Source organism: Stenella coeruleoalba, assembly GCF_951394435.1.
Source record: "Stenella coeruleoalba genome assembly, chromosome: 6".
Lineage (NCBI taxonomy): Eukaryota > Metazoa > Chordata > Mammalia > Artiodactyla > Delphinidae > Stenella > Stenella coeruleoalba.
Window position 1 is genome coordinate 44,345,790 of NC_137151.1, and position 24,688 is coordinate 44,370,477.

Below are 24,688 nucleotides of genomic sequence, written 5' to 3' on the forward strand. Positions count from 1 at the left end.
TTTCCCCAAATGTTTAAGAATTTTATCTGTTTATTTTTACATTTCCAGTTCTAGCATACAGCTTATTGCATAGTTGTACTCAGTAAATAAAAAATGAATGAATAGACTTCCTTTGCACCATGATCTGAATGTTTGTGGCCCCCCAAAATTCATATGTTGAAATCCTAATCCCCAAAGATGATGGTATTAGGAGGTGGGGTCTTTAAGAGATGCTTGGATCATGAGGATGGAGCCCTCATGAAAGGGATTAGTGCTCTTATAAAAAAGACCTCAGAGACCCCTCATCCCTTTCCCCATGTGAGAGCACAATGAGAAGTTGCCAGCTATGAACCAGGAAGAGGGCTCTCACCCCCAGAGCACAAGCATGCCGGTGCCTTGATCATGAACTTCCGCAGCCTCCAGAACTGTGAGAAATAAATTTCTGTTGTTTATGAACTACCTCGTCAGTGGTATATTTTTATAGCAACCCAAACAGACTAAGACACCTTGCTTTGAAATGAAAAGCCAATGGGAAGAAGAGAGAGCCAGATGGAGGGAATTCACAAGTGACATTTGATTTAAGAGGAATGAGAGAGCAGATGAGCTGGTGACTCTCCATTGCTCCCCCAGATTCCTTTCTGCCTTCCTTTGCCCCGCTCTGTGACCTGGGAAACTAGCTTCTATAGACTGCATTGCCGGGTTTGTTATTATTGTTGTTCTGGGCTTCCAGTTGGGTTCAGCCAATAGGGGATGAATGGCAGAGGTATAGGCAGGATATGAAAGACTGGAAGAGAAATGTTGGTGATCTATTTTTCCACTGGATGTCTGGGGCAGGTCCTTTTCCATGGTTCCATCTCTCTTTGGACTCCAGTAACACTGTCCCCTCTTTTTATTCCTCAGGCCAAGGAATAGCAATTCCTTCCCATTGTTCAAATGTTTCACTGTGCCTAAAACATCTCTAGCTGGTTCCCTTAATCCTGGACTTTCTATTAAACTGTTCTCAGTTAAAGCACTTTGAATATACTGTATGTTTCATGATGGAAACCCAATTGATACAACAGGGAATTCTAAACCATAAAGAAAAAGAGAAGGAATATGTGACAGATCTTCAGAAAAAGAACTTCAAACTCAGGTAGAAAATACTTCAATATGCCAATGGTAAAAAAAAAAAAAAAAAAAAAAGTCAACATAATTGAATAGGATGAACTGCTCTAAGGAATATGAGCAAGTCTGTCCATTTACATAAAATGAGTAGAAGTATTTTCCCAGCTGTCTGACATTATGCCCCTATTTTTAATTCCATGAGCCCAAGGAAGAGCAAAGGCAGAGCATAGTCGGGGGAAGGGGGAGGCAGTTGGAGTTAGTGCTTTGCAGCAACTCTGCACTGCAGCCACCCCCCAGCACTCATTCTGAAAGCTTTGTATGAAGCACAGGACCAGAGGAAATACAATCAATGCAAACAAATCCCAGATGAAAATGAGCACTTCCTGATGATTAGCAAACTTAAAAAGAAAAAAAAAAATTGAAAAGAACAACTTTAATAGGTCAAAATTGGCTTAATGCAAAATATTAACAGACCGCAAGATACATATTCTGATAGAATTAAGGCACTCCTTTTAAGCTTTCTGTACTTGGCTGCCGGTCAGAGCTCAGTTCCCCCTGAGTGAGATATTTGGTGAAATCATTAACGTCGGAAGCAACTTCAAGACCTGATGTTCCCTTACCACTGAGACACAGATCCTGAGCTCAAAATTTGGAAATCAGGAAGATTTTCCAATCACTTTGGACATAAACAAAGCCGATTAACTAGGTGAATGAAGTTTATCCCTAATTCAATATTTAGAGAGATTACTATTACTAATATCTGTAAAAAACAAACTGAAGAACTATCTAACCCCATTATTTAAGACATATACACCTGCAACCTAGTCATTCCTCACACACACAAAGTGAGATCATATTTTATGTAAATTTGGGTTGTGGTAATTTGAAATAGTGTTATATAAAATATTAATGGTTCTCAAATTTGATGCAAATTTTGAAACAATGCAGTTTTTATTTTATGTTTATTCCTATGGGAAAAATAATTTTGAATTATATGAGTTTCGAATTATGTAAAGTCTTCAAGAAAGCATTCCTTCCATAAAATATGGCTGCATCTGTCTTCCTTTGCAGGACTAACTTATCTTTTGTTAGGGATAGTGATAGGCAAGTTGTATGAATTTAAAATGTATTTATCAGCAGATTCCAAAGTACAACACACCAAAAGAATTATAGAAGCTGCCTGCATTCAAAGTCGTAGATTGCGAGGGTTCAAATTCACTCAGTAAGCTAACCTAAGCCACGTTGAATGGCTGGAATAAATTAGATTGATAAATTTAAGTAAACATCTTCAAAAACTAAAGATTTTGTTCTGATTTGTAAAGACTTTGTTCTGGATGAATAGCAATTATTTGCTCAGTTCTTTGGAGTATAGGGCTCCTAAGATAAGACTATTAAAATTGTGAGCAGTTGGGTGGGACTGTCAGCTTTCTCAAGGTCAACAGTTGTTCTCAGATCACAACCTGTACCGTGGCTCCAGCCAGACATCTTCAAACTACATGCCACTGGGTCAAGGTCATTGTATGAGGGTTTGAGTAGCAGGTCAATAACCAATTTGAGCAAGTTCTTAATGTACAAATCAGTTTATTCCAGAATCATATTTGTCAGTTTTTGTCCTTAGAAACTAATTCTCATTTTCCCAAAGAAATATCGCTTTTATTTTAAGAAACCTTCACAGTGGTCCAGAAAGGACTATTTAACCCATAACAGGCCCAGTATTAATTGAACTATGACTCACATTCCTATAGTTTAATGCTAGCACACAGATAAGTACTAATAAAAGTCTATTAAGGAAAGTACCTTACTATTCTCCAGTTTGTGGTACATGTAATGGGATGTTAAATTGGGAATTTTTGCTGAGGAACCAAGATCTCATAAGGTGCTGTTTTACAGAGGAGATGCTGGGCCACAGGCAGAATTTAAAAGTATAAAATAAATAAATAAATAAATAAATAAATAAATAAAAGTATAAAACCTTCAGCTGCCACAGGAAGTCTCTCACGTTTACTGAGGAATAAAGAGCATCCAGAGAGTAGATATTAGGGAGAGTGTGTGTAGAGCATTTCTTTAGAGAACAGATGATGTGTTGTGGGCTCCATTCCATTTCTTTCTTCTGGGTGCCCTGGTGGGGCAGTTCCTGCCTCTTTCTGCACGCCCAGTGAGAAGACCACCAAGAAGATAAGGGCTATGATTCTTCAGTTAAGCCTCCAGAAGAAGAGTTCTGGATTTATGCATAGGAAATTAAAGCATCTCATGGTATAGAGAAGAGTCAGTGAAGGAACTGTACTCCTAACCAAAAAAGCAGATAAAGTACATGAATCCCCAGGGATCAGATGGGAATCCCCAAAGGGAATGTTGACTTAAATTTATTTTCAAAGAATTTATTTAAAAAGTCATACCATCCAATGGGGCAAGATACCAGGGAAAAGAGACCCAGACAAAAAGATGTTGTGAGTTCTATTACTGGCATGCAGAAACTTGGTGCAGATCAAGAGCAGCCAGTTTAAGAGGAGGCATTGACCAAAACAAGGATTATGAATTTCAAGGCACCCAGAAGGAAGCCTGAAGAATCAAGAAAGTGCACATGAGAGTATCAGCTCTAAACATCTTCAGGCTTCCATTGTTAATAAGAACTTTTATCTACACCTGACCTCTCTCTCCTCCAACAATGTATTTTACAACTGGACTCCATGTTTTTATAATCCCTAAGTTACAAATACTCATAGTCCTGTTTTATGTCTTCATCACTAAGTCGAAGACAAACTGCTGTATCTTTGACTGACCCCATGTCTCTCGGATCCCCTGTTTATTTCTGCTTATTCACAGGGCATAGGTACCAGTTCAACAGACATACACATATATATCCACATGTGTAAGAACTCCATGACTGGGGAAAATAATAGACCTGCTATCTAGAAGGCCTAAGAAGAATGGATAGGGAAGCAGGATTGAGCATTTTAGCTGCCAAGAAACCATAAATTTGAACTTGGCCATTAGACTTTGGGCAACCCATAATAAGATTGAGCACCTGCAATGGGTCACACATTATGCTGACATATTATCACTATTGAAACACTTACTCTGCCCCATAGGTATTATCATCCCCATTTTCAGATAAGAAAACTATATTTTGAAAATATGAGGTAACATAAAAATCTCACAGTAGGTCACTGAATATATATTCATACTCAAGCTTTTTCAACCACTTGCTTCTCTGAATCTGAGAAATGAGGTGTTAGGTGTGTATTTATCTGCATGTGTGTAACTCTCCACGTTACTGTGGCTGTGATTGTGTCTGTGATATATTTCTATCTGTGGATCTCATTATTCATCTATCTATATTTATACTAGCAGATTTTGGGTTTATGAGGTGAAAGAAATATCAGGAGTAAACAATGAAAAATTGAAAGCACATTGAATCAAGCCAAACTACGGTTGGGAAATAGAAAAAACAATGATTATTTCATACAAGAAGAGTATGCCGTTATTCTCAGGAAGCAGTCTTTCTGACATGGAAGCTAGAGTGTGATCTCTTAAAACAAATGGCAGTTTCCAGGGTGCTAACACCCAAAGTTATATTTTTTTCTTATTTATTTATTTTTTTTTGCCACACCATGCGGCATGTGGAACTTCCCTGACCAGGGATCAAACCCGTGCCCCCTGCAGTGGAAGCCTGGAGTCTTAACCACTGGACCACCAGGGAAGTCCTTTTCTTATTTTTTTTAATCTTTCCTTTTAATGCTTGGTTTCACTTTTTTATTTTCATTGAAGTATAGTTGATTTATAATGTTGTGTTAGTTTCTGCTGTACAGCAAAGTGAATCAGTTATACATATACATATATCCACTCTTTTTTAGATTCTATTCCCATATAGGTCATTATAGAGTATATAATGACCCTGTGCTATACAGTAGCGTCCCCTGCACTATCCAGTAGGTCCTTATTTGTTATCTGTTTTATACATACTAGTGTGTATATGTAAATCCCAATCTCCCAATTTATCCCTCTCCCCTTTCCCCCTTGGTAACCATAAATTTGTTTTCTACATCTGTGACTCTATTTCTGTTTTCTAAATAGGTTCATTTGTACCATTTTTTTTAGATTCCACATATAAGTGATATCATATGACATTTGTCTTTCTCTTTCTTATTTTTTAAATAAACTTTCAACTCTAGAATAGATTTACATTTACAGAAACGTTTCAAAGACAGTATCCGCATTAACCCCACACCCATTTTCCCCTATTATTCATTAGCATAGTACATTTGTACCATGGTACATGGTACAATTAATGAACGAATATTGTTACATTATACATTATTACGGACTAAAGTCCATACTTTTTTCAAATTTCTTAGTTTTACCTTTTTTTTAATTTTTTTAAATCCAGGACCCCATCCAAGATATCATGTTACATCATGCTACATTTAGTCATCATGTTTCTTTGGCTCACCTTGACTGTGACAGTTTCTCAAACTTTTCTTCTATTAAATGGAGCACAGGTTAGGTCTTTTGTAGAATGGCTCTCAATTCATATTGGTCCCATGTTTTTCTCATGAGTATGAGTTTGGGGACCAAAGTTACTTTATAAACTAAATATATACTGATGACGGGAGGAGAAGAGAAACTATATTGGCTTGAAGCTGGAAAGCCTGAATGCCTCTTTCTTTTAACATTACTTGTACAACCTTGGGAAAATTATTTAGTTTCTGACGGTCCACTAAATTGAATCATATCAGGTATGATTTTTAATCCAGAATCTCAGGTATCAAAAAGCATAAGAACTCTTTTTTTTTCTACAAGAGATAAATTAATTTCTATTTTAAGCCTCTAAATAGCCAAAGCTTTGGGGGGGTCATTTGTCCATGAAGACGTTTTCTGGGGGACACTGTCCCCTCATTTCTTATGGCCACCAGTCCACTAGACTCCTGGCCAGAGTCCCCTCATTCCTGCCCACTTAGACTTCTCAACCCTGCACTTTCTTCTGTCACTTCAGAGCCATACTCGGGGTGCAGGCAGACACCTGCTACTTCTGTTTGTTATTCAGGATTTTTAATCTCTGCTGGGCTCTGTCCTAGGCATACTAGCAACCATTCTGCCTCTGAGAGCCTGCTGCCTTCCTACGGCTCTACCTGGCAGGGGGTTTTCAGGTTCTTTTTACTCTGGGATGTTCCCAATCTCTCTGTAGTCTTGTAACCTCCCTGTGGGGTCTGCCTGGAAAACAGGACACAGGACAGTTTTCTCCAGGATTCACAAGTATAACCAGTCTCCATCACTCCCCAGTCCATTGCTCTGTCCTCCAAACCTAGGGGCGTACATTTTTCTTCTCAGGAAATCTCTCCCTCTCTCTTTTTGCAGCTTTTACCTCAAAAACACCTTCATATGGTGATATTTGCCTATGAATCTCAAAGGATACATTTTAAATTGGATTTAAGTCTTTGAAACCAGGCAGTTTCCAAATGTTTCTATTGTTATTATTGTTGTTACTATTTTTATTACTATTATTCCTACTGCTGCTGCTGTTGTTGTTATTGTCTACATGTAATATCACTTCTCTAAGGCAAAATTCCCAGACTAATTATCTGCATGTATACACGGAAATAAAGGTGGGGCTAGGGATAACTAAGAGAAGGAAGAACATAGGGAAAAAAATCTAAAATAATATTTGAGTATCTATTCACATATATGCTATAAATATAAAATAAACTTTTTCTGTAAATCACTTTGTAAATTAAGTATTATTGTCAAGTGAATTGTAAATGATACACTGTATAACTTGCAAAAAGCTTTCCTTTCGCAAAAAAAAAAAAAAACTGTTTTCAATGACCCAGATCTTCACAACAGCTATAAGATTGCATAGAGGGATGATAATGTCAAAGTCCCATCCAGGCAAAAAAATGAAAGTGAAGTAAAAAGTCATCTTTAATTATCTGCTTAGTAAGTTAGTGTCAAAAGGCAGGTCCTAGGCAATTTAATGGACTTACTTTTAAAAAGTACCAGTCCTCAAATGAGACTTTTTCTCACAAGTGAGTTGAAGGAGATTTTGACTAAGTGATTTTAGTATATATCAGCTGACAACTTATGCTCATATAGCTGGATCTGTGAGACATGACTACGCATATCTACAAAGCAAACACACTTGGAAAAAAAAAACTCTTCAAGCTGGATTGGTGCAAATGACTCTCTAAACTGTGAAACTGTACCATAGAGGAAACTGTTCTGAGGTTATGAGAAATAATCTATAGTTTGAAGGCTAGGAGATTGCAGATATTATAAAACATATAAACATATAAAACATATCCAGAAGTATGGTGGTTTGAAACACTGGCACTCGGCTGACAGCCCTGTCAATCTTTCATGTCCATTGTCTCCATGTAGTCAATCTGCCTGATGTTTAACCCCAAGCAAGCAGGAACCTCGTCTGTACTAGACTTATCCAACCAGAGACCCAAAGTTCTGAGCCCTTGCAGAGTTTCTATTCCTATCACAGACAACTCTGTCTAGAAGCCCATTATTCCAGCAAATGAGACATTCTGCTTAGGTAGTTAATTTTTAGTTCTCTCCTTTGAAATCCTTCTGGTGAGCATTACTATGTAATACAAAGATTTTCACATTTGTATTCACTTCCATGGGTCCATCCACTTGCTGCTTCCTCGGATCTTGTCTTCAGTCTTCCAGTATTTTTCCTTCTAGGCTCCTGACCAACTAGCCGAAACATTCATCACTGCTAATGATTCTATGTGCATTTTTATCTTGAGCTACTTCTGCTTTCACACAAATAGATAATTAGGTAAATTATCCAAAGTTCTATCTATTGAGAAGATTTCTTCTCACCACTTTGTTTCAAAACTACTCTGTTTAGGGATGTAATGCCACAAGAATTCATTTTCAGCTTATATTAACACATCAAGCCAACTCATCCTGAGACTATTTTGTCTTCTGTCAAGTCAGTCAGACAGGTCGTCCTTCATATAGTCAGAGGTGTGAGCTGGGTGAAAAGCACTGGAGCCACCGTGGAGTTGATATGGGGCCTGGACCACTTGCTCATGCGGCGTATTTGTGCCTTTTTTTATGCCTGATCCTGGCGCTAACACTTACATCTTATGATGGATTGCTATTGAGCCCACCAAGCCTTATCACTTTTTGGTCTGACAGAATCCAGCTCATGATGTATAGCTCTGACCATACAGTCACATGATGTCTCAATCGCTGCAGAGACCCAGTATAGACCTGGAGCTATTTTTTGAATGGTGCATAGTACCCCCTTACAGATAGCATGTTCCTTCTCAAAAATTCTGGGTCTCTTTAAATTACGATTTTCTTATTGGAACTTGGTAAAACACAGCAGAGTGATTTTCTCATCATAGGTACTTCTAGGACCACAGGGTCCGCTAGATTATAGGGCCCAAGTAGTGGGCTTGCTCTTTAACATGGACTTGTTGAAGACTTCTTTCCTGTTCTGAACCCAAGTCAAATGTGGCTGCCCTCCATGTCACCAAATAAAAGAGTAAAAGGAGTCCTTTTACTGGGACTGTCCTGGGATTGTGCTGTTGCCGGAATCCAAAAAGACCTACCAAGCATTGTGCTTCCTTCTTAGTGGTAGAAGTTATAAGATACAGTCATTTGTTTTTTATTTTGGAGAGTCCATCCAGGCACAACCCAGTCAACTGAACTCATTAAGTTTTAATCTTTGTAAGGCTCCTCTCCCACTTTCTTGAGTACATGAGCCATATGAAAGACTCCAATGTATTTCCTGCTTCTTGTTATCCAGTCTGATTAACCTGGTACCATAGATATAGTAGGCTACGTGTAGAGAAGCAAAGATGAAAATATATACTGCTGCCTGTCCCACATAAATGTGAACTGCTTTTGATCCTCCTTTCTCAGTGTTGGAAACAAATTCATATGCCAGATCAATGGCCACACACTTTGTGATCCAGTAGCATCAATTAGCTTTAGCAAAGATATTATATTCAGTGCAGCACTTTCAGCTGGGACTGCTACTTTGTTTGCAGTAGTCAACTTCCTTCTCCTAATTTTAACTTATTTTGTAAAGAGAAAAACTCAAGTTAAACAGTGGTGTAGTGGGGACTACCACTCCTTTATCTTTTTTTTTTTTTTTTTTTTTTTTTTTTTTTTTTTTTGCGGTACGCGGGCCTCTCACTGTTGTGGCCTCTCCCGTTGCGGAGCACAGGCTCCGGACGCGCAGGCTCAGCGGCCATGGCTCACGGGCCCAGCCGCTCCGCGGCATGTGGGATCTTCCGTGTGCCGTGCATCAGCAGGCGGACTCTTAACCACTGCGCCACCAGGGAAGCCCCAATCCTGTATCTTTTAAGTCATTAAAGATGGTATTAATTTTAAAATACTTATGTTTAATTTATATTTAATTTGTATTTGTTTGTCAACCTCAGCACTATTGACATTTTGGATCAATGATGCTTTGTTGTGAGGGCTGTCCTGTGCATTGTGGGATATCCAGCAGCATCCCTGGCCACTACCCACTAGATGCCAGTGACACTCCCCTTCCCCCAAGTTGTGACAACCAAAAAATATCCTCAGACATTGCCAAATGTACCTGATAGAGAACCACTGATTTAGAATCGTGTTCAGGTGTGGTTTCGGCTAAAATGCTTGTACAGAGAAGAAATTATTTTTAAAGCAGGCCAATCTTATGTGCAAGACATTTGGAACTGTAATTTATTTAATTGTAAAGTAAATACTGAAGGAATGAGGAGTTAAGAGAGATCATATTAAAAAGGGAGAGGCCAGATTATTTTTTAATGTGAGAAATTAACCACAGTATTTAGTTTTTTTTTATTATAGGCAACATGACATCATATTTTTCTTGTTTTCTGTTTTGTCCATGAAAAAAATGAAAAATTTCATTACTAATAGGATCAAAATTGCTGAGAGGAAAACCTTGATAGTAGCAAAAAAAGAAAAATTGGCTCTTTGAAAAGACTTGGAATACCTTTATGAAGTTAACTACATAACTGGGTTTTTATTATTGGATAATAAACAGTAACATATGTATTGAAATTAAATATGTATGATAGGCACTATATTCGGGAAATGCGAGGATGCATAAGCCATGGTTCCTACCCTCAAGAATCTTACAGTTGAGAGCAGTAATTCTCAACTTGACTGTACATAAGAATCACTGGGAAAGTTTTGTAAACTAGTGATGCTCAGATACGACCCCAGAACAATTAAATCAGAATCTTGGTTTTGAAGGGAGTCTAGGCATCAGTATATTTTTCTTCCAGTTTTTTTTTTTTTCTTCTTCTTTGCGTTACGCAGACCTCTCACTGCCGCGGCCTCTCCCGCTGCAGAGCACAGGCTCCAGACGCGCAGGCCCAGTGGCCATGGCTCACGGGCCCAGCCTCTCCGCCGCATGTGGGATCCTCCCGGACCGGGGCACGAACCCGCGTCCCTTGCATCGGCAGGCGGACTCCCAACCACTGCACCACCAGGGAAGCCCTCTTCCAGTTTTATTGAGTTATAATTGACATACAGTACTGTATAAGTTTAAGGCATACAGCATAGTGACTTGACTTAGATACATCATGAAACGATTATTACAAGTTTATTGAATCTTCATCATCATATAGATACAAAATTAAAGAAATAGAAAAATAATTTTTCCTTGCAATGAGACCTCTTAGAATTTACTCTCTTGATGACTTTCATATATAACATAGAGCAGTGTTAATTACATTTATCATGTTGAACATTACATCCCTATTACTTACCTTGTAACTGGAAACTTGTACCTTTTTTTGACTGCCTTCATCCAATTCCCCTTCCCCTACCCCCCACCTCTGGTAACCACAGATCTGTTCTCTTTTTCTATGAGACTTTTTGTTTTTCTGTTTGTTTTTGAAGTATAATTGACCTATGACACTATGTTAATTCCTGTTACACAATATAGTGATTCGATATTTCTATACATTTCAAAATGATCTCTACAATGTCTAGTTATGGTATGTCACCATACAAAGATATTACACTATTATTGACTATATTCCCCACAATGTACCCTTCATACTTGTGACTCATTTATTTTGCAACTGGAAGTTTATACCTCTTAATCTCCCTCACCTATTTCTTTCTTCCTTCCACTCCCCTACCCTCCCTGATTGTTCTCTGTGTATCTATAACTCCGTTTCTCTTTTGTTATGTATGTTCTTTTGTTCTCTTTTTTAGATTCCATATATGAGTGAAATCATACAGTATTTGACCTTCTGTCTCTGACTTATTTCTCTTAGCATAATACCCTCTAGGTCCATCCATGTTGTTGCAAATGGTAAGATTTCATGCTTTTTATGGCTGAGTAATATTTCATATATATACACCACATCTTCTTTATCCATTTATCTATTGATGGGCATTTAGATTGCTTCCATATCTTGGCTATTATAAATAATGCTGCAATGAACATATGGGGTGCACATATCTTTTCTAATTAGTGTTTTGGTTTTCTTGGATAAATACCCAAGAGTGGAATTGCTAGGTCATATGTTTTATTTTTACCTTTTTGGTGAATCTCCATACTGTTTTCCACAGTGGCTATACCAATTTACATTCCTACCAACAGTGCACAAGTGTTCCCTTTTCTCCACATCCTAGCCAACAGTTGTTTTTGGTTGTGTTTAGGTTAATAGCCATTTTGCAGGCATCAGTATTTTTTGAAGCTTGCCAGTTGGTTCTAATTCACAGATAAGGTTGAAAGAGAAAGTTATGAAAAAATAAGTAAATTGCAGAGTGATAATTGTTATATAGTAGAGGTACATATCCATTGATATTGAGGCACAGAGGAATAAACACCTAAATGTAAATTTATGGAAGTTTCATGAAGTTGAATATTACCCCTTTGCAAAAGAGTCAGAAATTCAAATATATATTTCATATTAAGGTTAACAAAAATGCGGATGAGTAAGCTTTAAGACCATGTTAAAGCATAGCCTTTGAGAAATGAGGGAAAATGAATAAATGCAAGAAACAGCTTTTGCTGCCAAGCTCACCTGAAGTTTATAGTCATTTATACTATACAAGAAGATTTTTATCTTTTTATTAAAAATTCTATATGAGTTGTTAAATAACAAAGGAGAAAATAAAAGTTAAATAGAGTAATATTTGATTCATAATCACCATATACTGTAAGTCATTCAAATTTCTGTTCTGGGAATACGTATTAATTCAATCCTTATAAAGCCATGCAAATGTCAGATATTCCAGTGAGCAGTAATAATTAATTTAATGGTCAAAGTGGATAACCATACCTGCTCTCAATTTTTTCTGGCCAAATTAGTTTAGTCTGTGCTCTATGGTATAAAAATCCAGCTTGCCAAATGAGAATTTATTCAGATAATCTAGCAGATCCAGTACTACCACCTGAAATATTTGGGTCAGTCTTGAGTGAATTTTACAATCTACTGCAGCACATATGTAGGAAATTTTTCAATAGACTGTAATTTCATGATATAGAGTAAATACTGTGACTATGACACGGTGTCCACAAAGACTGAGGCTACTGCTTGTGCACAATACCTTTGTCTCCAGACATTTTACTACAGTTCAGTCTTGGACTACTGTAATGTTTCTGTTGCAAGTATAGCTTGCAGAATTTATATTTGAAAAAGGATGGCTGAGACACTTGCTAACTAATCATTTCTTTTTAAATTTCTCAGCTTTATCAAAAATCAGTTTGGAACCAGAAATCCATATACCTGGACATCATTGGTCTACTTGCCTAGAATAAAACATTCAAATTAAATGGTCACATGAAGTACGTCCTTGCATCTTTTGAAAAACCACTATTGAGGGAACTTTCCATCATGTTCAGTATCACCCACAGAAAGATCATTCATAAATTACTTTCAGAGTTCAGTTTGAGAAAAACAAGGTTTCTATTGTCACAGACTAGTGTATATTTAATATCAAGGACAATATTATAAATGTCAAATTAGTCATCCCCTTTCATTACAATACCATAACCATCTATAATACTCTAGGTTTGTGACATTTTGGGTTTTCTTTTCAATTGTTTGAAAATGTTTTTCCTTCCAGAAAGCTTTGAGCTAAATTTAATGTCCAGTTACAGCAACTGTATTAGCCTAACCTCTTGGAATATTCAATTTCCCCAACATCTTGTCATTTCAGATTTTCTTTTTCTAGTTTTACCACTGTATTATATGTATATTTTATTTTAAATTACATCAAATAATTTTTCAAGATAGGCAGGGTAGAAATCATGTTAAAAGAAAGTGTTTAGAACAGTTAGGTATTAATAAAAAAGTTAAATAACCATATGCATTATTTGGATTTACTCTGATTACTTCATATTTTGTCTTTTAAAATACAATATTTAAAAGTAATTTCACTTTCACTGGAGAATGCATTTTACGTGGTAAATTATGTTACTGGTTTTGTTCAAATTATATACTTCCATGGAAAGTATGTCTGTTTGGGACTTGAAGTTGATATCTAGGGTCACAGAGGCTGTCTGTTCTGTCTAAAGACAAAACACCTAAAAGTAAATGCCCAGACTCTTGGGTATTAGGTTTACTTATCTGAACATCTAAGATTATGACAAATGTAAAAGATAAAAATTATAAAATAACAGTAAAATAGCTGCTATTCTATTTTGTTGATAATAATATATTTTACTGTAATATTTGTAAATTAACTTTATAAATGATATTCACTTAATGACACATGCTTTAAGAAGTTAATGAGATAATATGCACATATTTTCAAAACTTAAATATTGTCTAGTTCAATTTCAATAATAATGTTAGAAAACATCTAGTAAACATTTTTCCCACCTGTGAAAACAAAAGTTCTAGCAATACTTGTATTGCTAGAACAAGTTGTAGCATAAACTAGGTTGTAGTTCATGCTTTTTTTAAAAAAAGAAACATCAATTTTCTGTCATATTCTCCTTTCCTAACACATTTTTGTTTTTATCATTTGTGTGTCTGATGAAATTATAGAACGTGGCCCTTTGGCAGTAATAGAATGGAAGCCAACAGAGTGCTTTAGTGATTAGCTGCATTTTTGAAATAGCTGTTTCTCTTAGGTAAATAAATGAATCTCATGACATAATATAAATATATGAACATGTCTGATGATGTAGGTTTACATCATGTCACACTTTGCATGCCAAAATAATGAAGAGTCGTAATGCAAGCAGGCTAATTTTCATGGATCTAGAGTAAATTCCATCACTGGTTCTTTCCAAAGAAATTTAGATTTATAAAACTGGCAACTTAGAAACAGTTTTTCTCTTGCACCATGATCAACATGTGAGAAAACTTACCAGCTTATGTATTCTTACATGTGATACAGAGAGATATTAGAAATGTCTATTAATTTGTGCCCCAATTCAGAACATAAGGGAACCTTTCTCTAGAACTGTACGGTCCAATATGGTAGCCACTAGCACCACATTTAATTTAATTTAAATTAAATTAAAATTAAATAAAATTGAAAAGCTCAGTTTCTCAATTGCACAAGCAGCATTTCAAGTACTAAATAGCCTTTTGTGGCTAGTGGCTACTATACTTGACCACAAAGAACACTTCCATTACCTTCCATCATTACAGACATTTCTGCATTGTACATGGATAACATAGAACATCATCTTACCAACTGCATTCCAATTGGACAGCACAACTCTACATAATTAATAGAAAAATTACACAAGTGGAAGATATTTCCACCCCCATATTGATTTGGATTTGTTCTAACACCACAAAATATTTTGTCTTATATAATCTACAGCTTTATCATTGGGGAATGAGACATACTTTATAACCTGAATTTTAAAATTGTTTAAAGATAAAACTAAGAAATCTCTTGCAAAATAGAAAATTGATAAATTGCTCTCTAAAAATTATGACCTTTTTCTTCTTAAAAATTAAATTGATAATTATGTATAAACTTTTGTTTCTATAAAAAGTTTTTACAGATTTTTTTACTGCTTTGTTTATGATTTTATATACAAATGTGCCCACAAGATTATATCTCCTAAATTAATTTACAATCTTCAATTTCTCTCTTTATATAATAATGTGAGGTACACTAAGATACTTGGAGAAAATAATGTGATAAATTAATATTTACACAATGTTAAGAGAAAACATTTTTATTTCAACCACTGTTGACAGATTTCATAAAATATATTAGTCTTTTTCTGCCTTAATAAGTCTAGTATTCTGAAAATAATACATCACTTTTGATAACTGAGCCTCTTGCAATGCTTCAGTGTCATTGCTATAAAATGTATTTTGACACATAGCGCTGTTACTATTTACAGATGTAAGGCATAGGGGTGTATAGTTATTGAGCATTTGATCTAATTTCACTTATAATAACTTCCTAAATCATTATCCAGTCAATACTTGAAATTTTCCAGTAATGTAGAATCCTGCAACTAAGTTATATGGGCTTCATTTAATCAACCCATTCATTTGCAAATTCTAGGGGAATGCATGTGAATTCATCATATTTCTTGCCCTCAAGAAACTTAGAGTTTAGTGGAAGGCTTCTGACAAGTGAGTAGGCAATTATAATAAAGTGTGAAAATTACAACCAAATGGTTAATGAGAAGAAAAATAATTTGTAATTATTATAATTATTGACCTTCTATCATGTAATAGGGACTTGGATACACTGGGGCACTTTCCATGAGGAGCTTAACCCACTTTGCCTGTCACCTGAATGGGACTGCCTAAAGCCTCCAGTGAATATTGAATTGCTGAGGAATTTGGGAAAAGACAAGCTAAAGTTCTCATTCCATGGATCCCTTGGGTGAACCCTCCCAGTTTGTGGAGGTAGATACACTACCAAGCTGGGGCAACTTGTGTGAAGATGAATTAAACCCTTCTAATACTGCAGCTGAAACATTTCAGGCAGACACCTTTTCTTTATAATAAGGATGTCAATGGAAAGTGATTCTTTGGAAAGGAGATGTGTTACTGACCTGTACAGCTATTGTGAATACTAGCAATGAACATCTCACAGATAAGAATCCTGTGTCAGATAGTATCTTTACACTTAGAGGGCCCGATTTTGAAGGAGGATCTCCAGAAACTTAAAGGTTGCTGGGCAGGTGAAGCAAAACTGACAAAAGGATTTGATCTAGCTGACCCATTCATCATTCACATAGTGGGACCTAAATACAATGGCTACTATCTCACAGCAGCTGAGAGTTCCCTGTACAGTTGCTACAGAAACATACACCTGTGTCATCAATTCTGCAAAATGAGGTTATTCCATAGAGGATGCAACACATATAGCATTTTTAACTAAGGAAATTGGTAGAGGTTCACCGGCAGACTGTTGAAAAAGTGATATTTGCTGTCTCTGAACTTGAAGAGTCTACTTTCCAAAAGATGCCACTTCTGTATTTCCCAAAGTCATTAAAGGAGGAGAATTGATCTTTGCCATTACTGCAGATATTGGAAATGTAGATGGGGAGCTTGTGGTACCCAAATGGAAGATTAGACTAAATGAAAACCTGGTGCCCAGAAGGACAGGTGGCTTGAAGAAGATTTGAAGAAGGTGAGAGAGTGAACCTTGTGAGAACTAGTGGAACAACAGAGAGGTAGATGGAACAAAGGCCCTAAGGCAGGAGAAGCACACCTCACCAGTTAGAGAGACATGAGGACCACAGATGTCAGAGTAGTAATAAAACCCAGATCATTTTGAGCTGGCAGACTATTGTAAATACATCAGCTTTACCCTGAGTAAGAAGGGAAGACACTTAAGGGCTTTGAGTAGGGGATGTTATGATTAGACCTCCATGTTTACATATTTTATACAGACTAGTTCATGGAGACTAGACTGTAGAGGACCAGAATTAACAGGGAGATTTGTTAAGGGACTGTGGCAGGAATTTTGGCAAGATGTTGCGATTATGTCTAGGGTTGTAGCAGTGAGAAGTGGTCAGAAACTGGATTTATTTTAAATTTTGAGCTAATAGGATTTCCTGAAGGATTGGATATTAAGTGTGAGGAAGATACTTTTCTTTGACCTGGCAGCAGGGAAAATGGAGTTACAAATAAGTGAAATAGGAAAGCTGAGGGTGGAGTGGGCATTGGGAGAGGTCAGAAATTTAGTTTTGGATATGTCAAGTTTGGGATGTCTACTGAACACCCAAGCAGAGATGGATATATGCACCTGGACTTTGGAAAGACACCTGGATGAGAGACATAATGTGATGGTCATCAGCATAGAGATAATATTTAAAGCCATGAAACTTGATGAGATAACCAGAAGAGTGGGTGCAGATAGAGAAGCAAAGTGAAGCAGGCTGAAGACTGAGCTGTGGGAAACTCCAACATTAAGAGATTAGAAGAAGAGGGAACAACAATGCAGACTAAGGAGTGACCAGTAAGTGAGAGGGAAAAAATGAGTGTGGTGTCTTAAAAGCAAGTGAGGAAGGGTATTGATAAAACACACGTGCTCAATTGTGTCAAATGCTGCTTGGGAAATAAGAAAGCTTGGATACTGGTACAGAGGATAAGTAAAAGAATCAAAAGGAATATTTGGACTGCACACTTGGGCAACTGAATGCCTGATGTTTCAATCCGACGAGATAAAGCTTGAACCCGGGGTGCATGTGCAAACCCAGGTCTATTCAGGCTCCCCGGTGCCCCACGTGGGAGGCCAGGTGGGAACCCAGGCCGGGATTGGCAGAGGCGAGGGTGGGCACCACAGCGATAGCAGCAGAAATGGTGGCAGGTGCCATGGTTCCTTGATCAAGGAAGGCTGCCAATGGGGCAGCGCCAAGACCATGAGCCTGTGCCTGCGGCATCTCACAGATATCAGAGATGTGGCCTGAGCACACAGGAGTGCTGGCAAAGTCGGTGCTGGGGCATTAAACATTGTCCGTGCATTACTGGAAAATAAAAGTGTACACTTGGATGCTGCAGTCAAGGATATCAGAGGGATATTAGAATTTTTCAAAGAGTTTGAAAATCCCTGGCTTTAAAACCTGCTGCAACATTTCAAAGCACATATCCACAGACAATAGAAATTAAATTTAAAACAGCTGCATTTACAGAAAAAAACCCACCATTTTCATATGATATTTTGGGTCAATCAGTTATAAATAAAAAAGGCAATTTTAAAAGTAGTTGTTTCCTTGTAATTGAAGCTACAGCTATAAAATATATAAACTGGTGTTTTGAATTTTTAAATGCTCTACAAGTCATGAAGCCACTGTTGTGTCTTGTGTAATCACCAATAGTTACAGGAAATGTGAGAAGAAACTTTAAAATGCTCTTGCATAAATTTATAATTATATTTATATATTAAAGTTATAACAGCATACCAAACTGATTAACATGAAGAGTTAACTATCTCTAGAAAAACTGATCCTCAAGAATTATCAGCTCTAGATATACTAAAAATTTTATTTCAAAATAATTTATCAGAAATGTAGCGTTTTCACAGTCTATAAAATATTCTGAAAAGTTCTAGTAACAGCTGCATCAGAAGAAAGATGCTTTTTAAAATTAAAAATTATTTGCTCTCTTGCATTGCCAAGAGTGACTGTTACCTTAAATTATGTTGACTGAAAATGAGTCGTTAAATGTATAAATTCTGATGGCCAAATTATGAATATTCAGAAAAGTAAGCCAGAAAAATCTTACCATCAATCAAGATATCACATTAATAAAGTATTATTATTATTGTATTATATATAATTATACCAAAATAATATATTTTTTGCAATTTGTAAGTTTCTTGTTACTCGTGTATTGCATACTGTTATTGTATTGTATAAGTACTAAAATATTTTTAAAAGAAAAATCTTTGTGTTTTCGTACCTTTAAATGTACTTTTTTCCTGCTTCTTAAGGTAGTGACCCCATTTTTGTTTGACATAGGACCCCACAAACTAGATAGCCAGCTCTGTTAAGAAGTTGATTTGCTATGATGTGCTATTTCAGATGATCCCTTGATGACAGGAGTGGGGAACCACACCTGTCTCGTTTATATTAGGTAAATGCTGGTTAGTTGCAGTCTTACTTTATGATGTTTCTCAGCTAGCTGCCATCCCCAGTTCCTCGGGAGAATCATTAGCGTCATTCTGTACATTAATAAGAATGTGCTCCTTCTGCAGTATAAACATAGAGTCGCCCATACGAGAGGCAAATTTACAGCAATTAGTACCTTCATTCCTTGTGACTGTTGCTTTAGGACTTGCTCATAAACTGTATTTAAAACCAATCTTTAACTTCTCTGTCCCTGGTTTGTTACTAAATAAGGTGTACCTGTCCTTTCCCCACACCACCAAGTCTCTGAAAGGCTGATGGTCCATCCTTTCATCATGCCCCCAAGGGTCCTCAAAGATGTTTGCAAGCACATTCTATTCTAAATGTTAAAATGCAACATCCCAAATGGATAAAGAACAAAGTCTTATGTTTGGAATAACACACACACACACACACACAGACACACAGACACAAACACACACACACACACACACACACACACACACACACACACACACACACACCAGACCAAATAAAAGGTTGGTAGCCATAAAATAACCCAGAGGAAACCTATGTGCAAGCTCTGATATGGAGAGTGAGTAGAGAGAAAGATCTGGAAATATGTGTTTCTGAAAAGTGGCAAGAAATTCAGCAACTGGCAATTAAACAAGATTTTCTTTTCATAAACAATGCTGGAATTTAAATTATTTTCAGGTAGCTGTCATACTGATGCCAGGAATTTCTAAGGAAATTCAGAGAAGTTGAGTTGGAAGAAAGAAGAGATGATGGAGACCTGTTTAATCAGGTAAAACAAACAAAAATTAAAGAAATATTTAGTAGAACTGAGTATCAAATTTAAATCTACAGTTCCTTCCCCTCTGTGTAAAGATGTCTTTAATATGGTAATAGATGTCAGAGGGTGGGGAGAGAGGCAGCAATCACATTCACTGTGAGATAAGAGGACTCCATCTTTCCTGCCTATGAAGCTTTAGACCTGCATTTTATTTCAAGTTTGGTGAACAGCAATCACTTCCCATCTGTGATTAGTCTCTGTTTTTTCACTGAAGAGAGGGTTGAGACAGAGTTTTAAAGGTTATTCTACACCAGACAAAAGGAGTACATGAAAAATAAGAGGCTTTTCAAATGATCTAAAGTGCACTTGAATCTGCCACTTTGATATCATTAGCAAATTGTGATTGATTAAGTATGACACTTAAATCTCTTACAAGCTTTTTGGAATAAAAGAGGGTATAGCAAGTGTGGATATTCCCAGTATGTGGCATTATTTTCTAAATGTAGAGTGATATTTTTTCAGGTTGCATAATCCTACCTTTTACTCCTGAAATTATAAAGTTAGAGAGAATCCTGAGAGTAGTTGCTCCTGAGTCAGGGTTCAAGCAGATGACTGTGTTGCCATTTCAGACTGAGGGTTCATAGTAACAGTCTTGGGTTGATGCTACAGTTCCACTCCCTCGATAAAGCAAAATATGAGTCAAACATGATTTATTTGATTGTTCTTATGATTCACTTTTTTAGAAAAGTGTTTACTTGTCATGAGTTTGGTCCATCTCAACTAAACAGTTTGAGGGGATTTGTTTCCAAGGCAAGAAGATGCTGTTTTCTTTAATACTGATTTTTAAAAAGACAGCAAAAGGGCTTCCCTGGTGGCGCAGTGGTTGAGAGTCCGCCTGCCGATGCAGCGGACGCAGGTTCGTGCCCCGGTCCGGGAAGATCCCACATGCCGCGGAGCGGCTGGGCCCGTGAGCCATGGCCGCTGAGCCTGCGCGTCCGGAGCCTGTGCTCCGCAACGGGAGAGGCCACAACAGTAAGAGGCCCGCGTACCGCAAAAAAAAAAAAAAAAAAAAAGACAGCAAAAAATTCACTAAAGATCACCAAAATTCTCTTAAATGTAATGATAATTATATACCGATGAAATCAAGGTGGCTTGATATACAAGGTAGCCTTTAATCCATGCCTTTTTTCTGATGGTTCGAGGATGAGAGGAGTACTAGGGAAAACAAAATAAAGGACAGCATATTACAGACTGCCATAAGAATATGGAATTCACAGATCCCTTTTTAAATATGTGAAAGTGGAAGCAGTAGGTTGTACAATTAAACAATATGAAAGGAAGAGTCAGAAACTGAAATCCAGCTGTAGTTCTGCCAATTGCTGGTTATTTCACATCAGCCTCTCATTCCACTTCTCAGAGACTGAATTTGCTGCTCTGTACTACCTTCCTGGATTAGATTAGAGGACCCAGAATAAGAGTTTTCACTATTCGACTTGCAGTGACCCATTCAAAGCTATTACTAGAATTGTTAAAAAATATTCTAGTTGATTCTCTGTGCAGGCGTTTGGTAAGATCTCACTTCTCCATGACTTTTGAAGTCAGATGTGACCACATGATTGGCTCTAGCCAGTGAAATATGAGTGGCAGTGACATTGGTCATTTCTTGGGAAAACCAAGAACCAGTACATGATTTCTGTCTGACATGATGACCGTGGAAGGTCATGTTAAGACAGAGTATTTGTAGTCTGGGTACCTGTGTAAATAGGAATGATACAGATTCCCCACTGATCCACAATAGACCTGTAGCATAAATCAATATTCAATACAGAAGCCACTGAAATGTTAGAATAATTTGTTATCGCAACAAATTTAATCCTGATTGGTGCAACATGTTTTATCCTGCAAATAATTTCTCACATGAAAGAATATAGTCATGTATTCACCTTATAATTACAACATAAAAAGAACTTTAAAAATATTTAAAAATAAAATTTTAATTAAAAAATCAATATTTAACCTTAACACAGTAAACTAGCTAACTCCTCTTTGACTTATTTTTTATCCATGTGCTGCTAAGTTTCTGGACTTTTTAGTGTCTTTTACCTCCTTTGTGGTGACTACAGACACATCAAGTCTTTCTACTTGGGTTTCAGTGTGATTGTAATTCACCTTCCTGATAGTTACACAATAATCTCGAAAACTCCCAATCTCCACATCCCACTCCTTATTCTTGGAAGCCTTATATTAATGTCTCCTTTCTGAAATTCTACTCAGCTTATTTTCAAAAACATTCACAACTCTATGCAGTTTAGTAAGGGCATAGGACTTTGTTTTACTTTGAGTGCCTAAGAAGGTTAGATTTCTCATCCAACCATTCACAGACATCCCCTCTCCCACCTTTCCTATGATTTCTCCCATGCTATCGTTCCTCTCTGGTGAGTTCTGAGTTTTCCTTCCCATTACATTTCCACCCTGCTGAAAGCCCACTATCCCTATCTGTGGAGTGAAAAGTGGCAGGATTTCAAACAGACTCTGCAAAGCAAATTTGATACCTATTTTGTCATTTATTTATTCAAGACATTGTCATCAAATGCCTACTAAATACTTGGCACTCTCACAGATACTGCAGATATAATGAGTGGGATGTGATTCTGGTCCTTAAATCTCAATGCTGAGACAGTTTGATGAGAGGTTTAGTTGCTATGAGAGCACATAAGAGAGGCTCCATACTCAGCTTTGCCTGGGGGCTTCCTGGTTGTGATGTCTAATCTGAGAACGCATCAAAGTTTTTGAAGGGATAAAGGAGAGAATGGAGGGCAGTAGGAAGGGGTCTGGGCAGAGGAAACATATAACAAAGCTCCTAATTGAAATATCATTGTTTTATCCAAGAATATATGTGATTTAGTGTGTCTGAGAAAAAATTCTTGTCAAAGGACAAATAAATGGACTAGCAGGATTGTGAGAATCAGATCTAAAAGTAGACAACACGGGTCTAATACTAAAAAATAATTATGTTATGTTCCAGAATGTGTATTTCCCCTTAGGACATTTCCCAGCCAATGGAAGAATTTTTATATGGCAAGGATCAGATCTGTGTTTTTGCCAGTTGACTTTGGCGACAGTATGGAGACTTTCCTAGATGCTGGAACATCAGTCAAGAGTTTATTGTATAAAAATAGAAGAGAGATGATGGCAGTCTAAATTAGGTAGTGATAAGATGGAGGCAAAGAAGTGGATGACTTGTGAAAGATTAGGGGGTAGGAAAAAGATTTCATAATTGCCGTGAAGGGAGGAGGGGGGTGAGGGAAACGGTACGGACAATATTGAGTTAGAAGGTGGGGCATCTGGGCAGACAGCAATTCTCTGGGACATGTATAAGAAGAGTCAGGAGGCAAGGGAACCGAATTGTGTACAGTGTTCTATGTTTTAGGAAAAAATGGGTGTAGCAGAACTATGAAATGGTCCTCCAAGTGAAATGCCCTATGCTCAACAGTATAAACTGGATTGAAATGCTCAAAAGATTGGTCAATTACACCTTCTCCATTTTACCTCCTAAATATCCTTTCCAGAATACTTGACATTCTTCTTACTTTTTTAAGTATTCTCAAACACAGCATTATAATGTTTTGAAAACGTGAAATACCTCTCTTAAACTGCATTTGTTCAAGTTGTAACACTTTTAAACTTATAACATTTTCTAAGTCACCTTCAAATACAGTTTGTCTTCCATATCCACAGATGTGGAACCCATTGTACTATACCATTTTATATAAGAGACTTGAGATTCCTCAGATTTTGGTATCCTAGGAGGTCCTAGAACCAATCTCCCATAGATATCAAGGAAAGACTATACTACTATCCACATGATTTTGATTGAGGAAGGTGTTTTAATTTACATTTACAGATGAGAAAATTGATGGTGAATTGTTAGGTGACCTGTTATATTTTATCATGATTAAGCAGAGGAGTCCTGCCTCAAATCCACATCCTCTAGTTTCGAATCACTTACAGAAAGATATTGCAGGTTCCAGACCACAATAAAGGGAATATCACAATAAAGTGATATTCATATGAATTTTTGGCTTCCCAGTGCATATAAAAGTTATGCTTATACCATATTGTAGCCTATTACGTATGCAAAAGCATTGTGTCTAAAAAAACAATGTACATACCTATTAAAAACTAATGCTGTTGAAAAAATGGTGCCAATATATATACTTGCTTAACACAGAGTTCCCACAAACTTTCAGTTTGAAAAATATGCCTGTTCCTTTTATATATATTTTATTGTTTATTTATATACATTTTTTAACCTTAAAAACTGTAATCATAGAGTGTGTAATTTTTAGTGTCTTCCTTCTTTTGCTTGATATTATGTCTGTTTTTGTGACAGTAATTTTAAAAAACTTTTTTGGCTCTATGATATTTTAGTATATAAATACACTGTAGGTTACTTGCATACTTGTAAGTTGATGGGCATTTGGATTGTTTCCTGTTTTTATGTGTAATGAACAAAGCTGCTATGAATATTCTTCTGTGTATAGTTTGGTGTAAGTACGTGCACATTGCTGAGTTACAGGATTATGTGTATGCTCACTTTAATAGGTACTCTCAAATATTTTTACAAAGTGAAGGAACTAATTTGTAGTTATAATTTGTAGTTTGGTAAAGTAGTATTCAAGTCTTTTGACAAATTTTCGATTGGGCTGTCTGTCCTTTTAATGCTAATTTGTAAGAGTCCTTTATATACTCTTGGAAAGAGTCCACTGCTGTATACATGCATTGCAAAGTTCCTCTCCCACTCTTAT

General features: G+C 36.8%; 1 long non-coding RNA gene across 1 annotated transcript in view; it reads left to right on the forward strand.

Moving 5' to 3' along the window:
• LOC307187643 overlaps nt 1-24,688 on the forward strand; it is a 472,947-nt gene that overhangs the window by 336,236 nt on the left and 112,023 nt on the right. The window contains exon 5 of the long non-coding RNA XR_013828669.1: nt 19,802-19,892. This is a non-coding gene — a long non-coding RNA (uncharacterized lncRNA). The remainder of the gene's footprint in view (nt 1-19,801; nt 19,893-24,688) is intronic.